General features: G+C 39.9%; 1 pseudogene; it reads right to left on the bottom strand.

The window, feature by feature from the left end:
* Positions 1–5747: 5747 nt before the first annotated feature.
* LOC100409331 (actin, cytoplasmic 1 pseudogene) lies at positions 5748–6902 on the bottom strand (annotated as a pseudogene).
* Between the last annotated feature and the right edge of the window lie 1840 nt (positions 6903–8742).

Below are 8742 nucleotides of genomic sequence, written 5' to 3' on the forward strand. Positions count from 1 at the left end.
TTATTTCATTGAGTTGATCTTCAACCTCTGATATCCTTTCTGCTGCTTTCTGAATTTGGCTCTTGAAACTTGTGCATGCTTCACGATGTTCTCGTGTTGTGTTTTTCAGCTCTATCAATTCACTTATATTCCTCTCTAAGTTGTTCATTCACATTATAATTTCATTGAATAAGTTTTCAGGGTTCTTAGTTTCTTTCCATTGGGTTAGAACTTGCTCTTTTAGCTTACATAAGTTTCTCATTACCCACCTTCTGAAGTCTTATTTTTTCATCACACTCATTCTCCATCTAGCCTTGTTCCCTTGCTGGTGAGGAGTTGTGATCCCCTGTAGGAGGAGTGGTGTTCCACTTTCTCGTGTTTTCTTCCTTTTTACGCTTGTTTCTTCTCATCCTTGTGGATTTATCCACCTGTCGTCATTGTAATTGCTGAATTTCAGATTGGGTCTCTGAGTGGATGTTCAGTTTGTTGATGACAAAGTTATTTCTGTTTCTTAGTTTTCCTTCTAACAGTCTGGGCCCTCTGCTGTAGGACTGCTGAGGTCCACTCCAGGCCCTGCTTGCCTGGGGATCACCTGCAGCAGCTGCAGAACTGTGAGGGTAGCTACTAGTTTCTTCTTCTCCTATCTTTGTCCCAGAATGATGACTGTGAAATGTCAGTCTGATCAGTCCTTTGTGAGGTAACTCTTTGGATATATGGGGGTCAGGGAACTGCTTGAGGAGACAGTCTGTTTTTTATTGAAGCTCAAGTGCTAAGTTGGGAGCTCCATTGTTCATTCAGAGGTGCTGGACAGGTATGTTTAAGTCTGCTGCAGCAGAACTCATAACCCCTCCTTTTTTCCCCTCAGGTGATCTGTCCCAGGGAGTTAGGGCTTTATTTTTGAGTTTCTGTTGAGCTGCTGCCTTTTTTCTCAGGGCTGCCCTGCCCAGCAAGGAGGCAGCCTAGTCACTGCCTGCCTGCAGAGGCTTTGCTGAGCTGCTGTGGGCTCTGCCTTACTGCTGTGTGAGCTTGCCTGTAGTCATGTTTATATGGGTGTGGTTAAAACTGCCTCTGCAATGGTGTCCCAGCTCTGTAATGGTTTACTTTCTCTGTAATGGTGGGTTGCCTCGGCAACAGTGGGCTGCCTCAGCAATGGTGGACTACCTCTGTAGGGTGGAGTGCCTTGATAATGGCAGAAGCCCTTGCCCCACAGAGCTGGATTATCCTGGGTTCAGCTGTGCTTGCCGTGAAACTCTCAACCCAGAACATTTCCAACTGCTGTTTTTTCTTTCTTTCTTTCTTTTTTCTTTTGGTGGAGGTGGAACCTGTGGAGCCTGATCACCTGGCTCCACTCCTCAGAGCCTTTTTTTTTTTTTAAGTTGAATGGTTGACTCTCTCCCAGGTGTTCCAGTCGCCTGCTGAAAAGGTGCCGGGATATGTGTGATTTTATGTGCGGTGACCGACTGCACTGGCTGAAACAACAGTGCTAAAATTCATGGTATTTTTTTGCCTGGTAATCTCCTGGCCTGACTTCTTGTTTCTGTCCCCCATTTAATCAGATGAATGGGTGACTCTGCCTTCCTGAAGCTCCAATCGCCAGATTTAAAGGGCAACCAGACCAGTGTATTTCATATGGAGAACTGCCGCATCGGGTCACCAGCAAACCAGCTGCGCCAGCCAAAACAGCCATGCTGGTGATTTGTGGGGCTCCTTTGCCTGGGAATCTCCTGGTCTGTGGGCAATAAAGATTTGTCTGGAAATGTGGCATCCACTTACAGTCTGAGCTTTCACTGGGAGCTGCAATCCTGAGCTGACCATCTTGGATCTTGTTTCCTGGGAGGGCATTTTTATTACTGTCTCATTTTAAACTGATAAAGAATTAAGGAATTAAAAAATGTTGCATTCCCCTTGAAAAGCCTGATGATATTGGGAACTCTCAGAATGGGAATACAAGTGATTCTCAGGTGAAGGTGATGCTTTGAATGTTAATAATGACATTAATGATGATGATTGGCTGGGTATGATAGCACATGCCTGTAATCCCAACACTTTGAGAGGTTGAGGCAGGAAAATTAACTGAGCCTGGAAGTTCCAGGCTGCAGTGTGCTATAATCATGCCACTTGCACACCAGCCTGGGTGATAGAGCTAGACGCTGTCTCTAAAAAAATAAATAATAAAAGAAGAAGAAGAATGATGAAAAAATCTCCAAGCACTTACTGTGTGCCAGGCATTAGGCTGAATGTATCATCTTTAATTTGTAGCCGAACATTGAGAACTGGGCATTTGATGATACTATTTTAAAGTTTATTTGATTTGATTTTGCCACCATTACTTCTAAATTTCATTTAGATAAGTTTAAATAATACATAGATATATAAATAGGAAGTGAAGTTTCTAGTTTCTGCCACATAGTAACTGTTCACATTTTAATACTTGAGCTACTAGACAATTGTCTATGCTTATACACATACATGCATAGTTTGAAAAACTGGTATTATATTAAATAAAGTATTTTGCAACTTTTTTTCTGCTTAATACATTGTGTGTATAATTCCTTGTCAGTATACACACAGATTTTGAATGCTGTATAATATTCTACTTTATGTACAACACTACTGACACAAGTTTTATATTGATGCCAATGCACATTTATCATATTTTTGCAATAATACATTTTTAAACAATGCTGCATTACATGCCGTTGTTCTTTATTTTCATTAATGAAAATTCACTATGTATTATCTTTTTGGCTGTAGTGCCTTTTGAACAATGCTATATTAAATATTTTTGTTTATTACTTCCATTACCTCTATTTTTATGGATGATAAGCTGAAATTTTGACTGGGTGGGCAAATTGTTCAAAGTCATATATCTGGTAAAGGGCAGTGCTCCAATCTCACTAGGTCTGATTCCCAAACTTATGTCAACTCCTCTATTCTACTGAATAATCTTATGTAGCACTAGTGTGATGTCTTCTTTTGATCAATCATGGTATCCAGAGTGGGGAATGCTTCCTCTCCAGCTAATTCTCAGTGCCCTCACTTTATAAACTGGCCGTGTGGTAGCTGAAAATCCAAGAAGACAATAGAATTTTAGTCAGGAAGTCGGCTGTGAGAGAGGATTTAGGTGTGGGGCTAGGACTGTGCTGACAGTGAAGGTTGAGAAAATGGAACCATTTTTCTTGTGTATCTGGGAGAGTGTTGCTGGAGTCATAAGATTCTTAATTTCTCCTGCTTTCTTCTCTAAATTATTTTTATCTGGTTTTCCTAAACAGATAGTTCAAGTGATCACAGAGGTTTTCTAAGAAAAGCAGCAACTAGGTTCACTAAATTTCAGTATTATCTTCAAATTATTAAATAAGCTCAATAAGCAGATTGCTTCTTACTTTATGTTTTTACTTTTAATATTTTCTTTGTCTACTGAGCAAGTTAGCATGGCTACAAGCAATGCCATGAAATTCACTAAAATGACATAATCTCAGTGAAACCAATGTGATTTCATTCAAAGTAAGTTCATTCTGGCAGAGAAAATTGCATTTTCTTCACAGTTTCTTTTCCCTTCTGAAGGTATTCCTTTGCCTCTGATAAGTAGTTTCTTAATTTCTTTGCAGGAGTTCACCCTTAAAGGCTGTTTTCTTCCATAGCTTACTTTTATCCCCCTTTTTGGTATTTTACATTATAACACTGTTCCACATCTAAAATTATTTTAAAGAATAAGTCCATTTAATTTAATATGACTTCTCAGAAATATTTTTCCCTTAGTCTTATTTCAGATTCTTCCTTTTGAATTATTAGTAATGGATAAAACAACTTGAAACCAATTAAAAAGAGGTGGGTCTGGTGTCAGGAGACTTGAACTATATCATTTCACCTGCCTGAGCCTCAGTGACCACTTCAGGATCCCATGGCCAAAGGTAAGGTGTTGTTTTAGATTATATTCACAACACATTTCACAGATTGAGAAGAGATGATTATAATTTCAGAAATTATAGCCATGAAAATTAAATATAATTTTAAACAAATATTTATTTGTTAACAATAAAATAATTTTCTTTTAAACAGGATGTAATTGTGTGTTGCTAATTAAATATATTTTCTTACATTAGTAGAGCTATGAACTTCATTGGTAGACTGTCACAGACTGGGTAATTTATAATAATGAGAAATTTATTGGATTACAGTTCTGGAGAGTGGAAAGTCCAATATCAAGGTGTTAGAATTTGGTGTGTGTTTTTTTTTTTTTTTGCTACATCATTACACGATGGAAGGCATCATATAGCAGAAGGGCATTTTGATTGTACTTCACTACTTTTGAATAAGGTTTCCTAAGGGAGTGGGGAGGATTCCTGACCACTAGTGAGTAAGTTCCATTGCAGACCCTGTTTGCAGCACAAAGTTAACTGTGGGAGCAGGGTGTGGGGAGAGAAATACTGTTTAATAAATTACAGAGACTTGAGTTACAATTGAGTTGAGGATTATATACTTTCTAGGATCTATAAAAAGCAAGAAAATAAAAAAATAAATTTTTATCTGTTTGCATATATCTGGGCACATTTTAGTTAAAATTGGACTTATCTAGCTAAGCAGAATCCCGTTGCCTAACTTTTTCCTAAAACATATTTCACAGTAGACAGTACTATTTTCAGTGGCTTTTGGACTCATTGTCTTTTCTCTCACTATCCATCCCCATCTTCATAGGCCTCCCTCAACTCCATCCAATAGCCCAGTGATCAGCTATGTGCCAGGATTTCACATCATGAGTTAATCTCCAGTTGGAGAAATTTAGTAACCAATGTCTCAGAAATGTGACTGGTTCTATCTCTTCACTCTATTTCACGTGTCTAACATACTAATAGTAAAAAAGAAGCCAGTGCCTTTCTTTTACTATGTAGAAAATATCCTGGCTTTGTATTAACACTAAGAACTTTCTGTGTCTGGAAGAGATAAAAGGATAATTCATGGGGAATATTATGGATCAAATGATACCTTAGTATTAAGTTTTAAGATTTTGTACGTTTACTAGCATCAGTATATAGGAGCCAAATTTCTATTTTATGTTAGCATCCATAGTTACACACATTAAATGATTATCTTATTGAGTATCAAGATTTGGCTGGTATTACCTCATCTAATCTTTATTTTATATGGCATTTAAAAAATGTAAACACTTTAAAAATTGTATTTAATTATTTTTAAGGTGTGCACTTTATTCAACTGGTTTCAAGTCAGTGTACAGGTAAGCCCTGGCTGCCTCCACCCACTCCCAGGGAGACAAAAAGCCTTCATACATCTCAAGTTGAGGGACAAACAAAGGGGTAGCCAGAGTCTAAAATCTTTCAAAAGAAAACATAATAAAAAAAGTATTAAGGTGAAATTAAAAAATTTTTTTATTACATAATTTACAACAAAAGCAATGCTGTTACCTTCCCCATGTGGACTCGGGAGAGGACTGGGCCATTCTCCTTAGAGAGAAGTGAGGTGGCTTTTGGGAGGGCAAGGGACTTCCTGTAACAATGCATCTCACGATATTTGGAATGACTTAAAAAAATGTACACAATCAAGTCCTCAGCCACATTGTAGAACTTTGGGGGATGCTCGCTCCAACCGACTACTGTCACCTTCACTGTTCTAGTTCTTAAATCCTGAGTCAAGCCAAAAAAACAAAACAAAACAAAACAAAAAACAAATAAAGCCATGCCAATCTCGTCTTGTTTTCTGCGCAAGTTAGGTTTTGTCAAGAAAGGGTGTAATGCAACTAAGTCACAGTCCGCCTAGAAGCACTTGCAGTGGACGATGGAGGGGCCGGACTCATGATAATCCTGCTTGCTGATACACATTTGTTGGAAGGTGGACAGCGAGGCCAAGATGGAGCCACCAATCCACACTAAGCACTTGTACTTGGGAGGAGCAATGATCTTGATCTTCATCATGCTGGGTGCCAGGGCGGTGATCTCCTTCTGCATCCTGTCAGCGATTCCAGGGTACATGGTAGTACCACCAGACAGCACTATGTTGGCATACAGGTCTTGGCAGATGTCCATGTCACATTTCATGATGGAGTTAAAGGTAGTTTCGTGGATGCCACAAGATTCCATGCCCAGGAAAGAAGGCTGGAAGAGCGCCTCAGGGCAGTGGAACCGTTCGTTGCCGATGGTGATGACCTGACCATCGGGCAGCTAATAGCTCTTCTCCAGGGAGGAGTTGGAGGCCGCTGTGGCCATCTCCTGCTCAAAGTCCAGGGTGACGTAGCACAGCTTCTTCTTGATGTCACGCATGATTTCCTGCTCAGCTGTGGTGGTGAAGCTGTAGCTGCTCTCGGTGAGGATCTTCATGAGGTAGTCAGTCAGGTCCTGGCCAGCCAGGTCCAGACGCAGGATGGTAGGGGGAGGGCATATCCCTAATAGATGGGCACAGTGTGGGTGACCCCATCACCAGAGTCCTTCATGATGCCAGTGGTAGGGCCAGAGGCGTACAAGGAAAGCACAGCCTGGATGGCCACATACATGGCTGGGGTGTTGAAGGTCTCAAACATGATCTGGGTCATCTTCTCATGGTTGGCCTTGGGGTTCAGGGAGGCCTCAGTAAGCAGTACGGGGTGCTCCTCAGGAGCCACACGCAGCTTGTTGTAGAAAGTGCAGTGCCAGATCTTCTCCATGTCGTCCCAGTTGGTGACAATGCCATGCTCGATGGGGTACTCAGGATCAGGATGCCTCTCTTGCTCTGGGCCTCGTCACCCACATAGGGGTTCTTCTGACCCATGCCCACCATCACACCCTGGTGCCTGGGGCGCCCCACGATGGAGGGGAAGACGGCCCGGGGAGCATCGTCGCCCATGAAGCTGGCCTTGCACATGCCAGAGCTGTTGTCGACAACAAGTGCAGCGATATCATCATCCATGGTGAGCTGGCAGCGGGTGTGGACGGGCGATGGAACAGCAAGGACGAGGCTCTGTGCTCGCGGGTGGACACAGTCTCGGCCGTCTGTATTTAATTTTTTAAAAGGGGGTTGAGATTTCTGGAAATTTAAAGTTGAGATTTATGTAAGCTAAGTAAGCACTAGTGCTTTGTAAATGGGAAAGCAAAATTCAAACTCAAGCCTTCAGATTTCAAGTCCAGTATTCTTTTGCACTCTTTAGACTGAGAAAGATCTAGGATCATTGGTGTCCACTAATAAAAGCAGATTTGGAAACCCCAAAGAGAATACTTCACTTTCAGTACTTTCTTCCTGGAGACCAAGCCCACCACGACAAGGAATATCTTCAAGCAAGGGTGGAATTGTGCAGGAGTAGAGAATACTCTCCATCTCTTCTCACAACTCATAGCTCTCCAGCTGATACAATCTACAAATATATTTACATAGAGGGAAAAATGATTCTGTATTTAAATAGAGTTCTCCATATGGGTCAAGTGTCCTCACACCATCCTATGCAGTGGGTACAATCATCTACACACTTTTTTTAAATGGGAAATTTTAGGCTTTGAGTGGTTAAGTAATTTTCCCAAGATAATAGTTACTGAAAGGAAGAAATAAGAGTTTTACATGTCTATCTGCATCACTTTCATAGCTCCTCCTGATTTTACTCATAGCTCAGCCACCATAATATGCACAGAATAGGACAAAACCATAAGTGATCTTTTGCTACTATCAAGTAAAACAAAAAATTAAAAATCAAGCAAACCAAAGCGAAGTCTTGTATCTATTAGCATCTTTTCCACTCACCAGCTTTCAAAACCACTTGTGCACACTTGAAGGAATCCAGTGTCAATATTTATAAATGATTTCCAAATTTTAATTGTAATTACTTACCCTGTATTTGTACAACAGAAAGATCCACTGTCTGAATTATAGGTGTTTTTCATAGATTATACATTCTGGGAACTGAAAGAAAACATTGAAAGAGTTTTGTTTTTTATCTCATTTTGCACTTTTAAAATACAAATTGAGGGGAAAGAATCTGTTTTGAATTACTGAGTCATGGGAGGTCAGTATTCCCAAGGTCTATTCCTGGCTCACATTAATTCATATTTTCACTGGGGACTGAGAATTCTCATCAGGTTGGCTGAACACAATATATTATTAATTCTTTCTCTCTTTTCAGAGCTTGATTCTTCTTTGAGATGGTAACTTAGATCTGATGCAGGAGAGTAACTTTCTCTGGAAAAAGAAGAATATTTTTATTTATTCTAACATTGGTACTCTGAAGTCTGTCGTATCTGGAGCATTAAAATATTATGTGCTTGACCAACCAAGAATGGTACATGTTCAGCTACACAGAAAGTCTGTCTGAAAAAAGCCTTCTCCCTGTGGTTTTTATAAAGCACACAAAGTGTAGTCATCATGACTGCAGTTCAATAAGATATTTGTTTTATGTAATCAAATGAATAGCACATTTATCCAGAGTGCTAATGTAATAGTAAGATTATCAGCAAAGCAGAAGACTCCAGTGTGGAAAAAAATACTTTTATATCCATGCTATAATGTAATAATGTATGTGAAATTTCAATAATGGCTTTCTCTGTCGGGAAAGGGTGGTCATTAATTGGGTTGGTTTCCCATCAGAGAGTGGTAATCATCACTGTTTTCCAATGGTGTTGATTTTTATTTGAACACAAAATGCCAATCTATATTCTTCTTAATGACATTTTCAGTAATAAGAGGGGTATTAATTCAAGTACCTTTTTTATTTCCCAGATCTTTATATTTACTATTTGGCCAATCTATTTCTGCTCTATGTGAGGTTCTTGAGTGAGGCAGAGGTAAGACAGA

Source organism: Callithrix jacchus, chromosome 3 (genome assembly GCF_049354715.1).
Source record: "Callithrix jacchus isolate 240 chromosome 3, calJac240_pri, whole genome shotgun sequence".
Classification (NCBI taxonomy): Eukaryota; Metazoa; Chordata; class Mammalia; order Primates; family Cebidae; genus Callithrix; species Callithrix jacchus.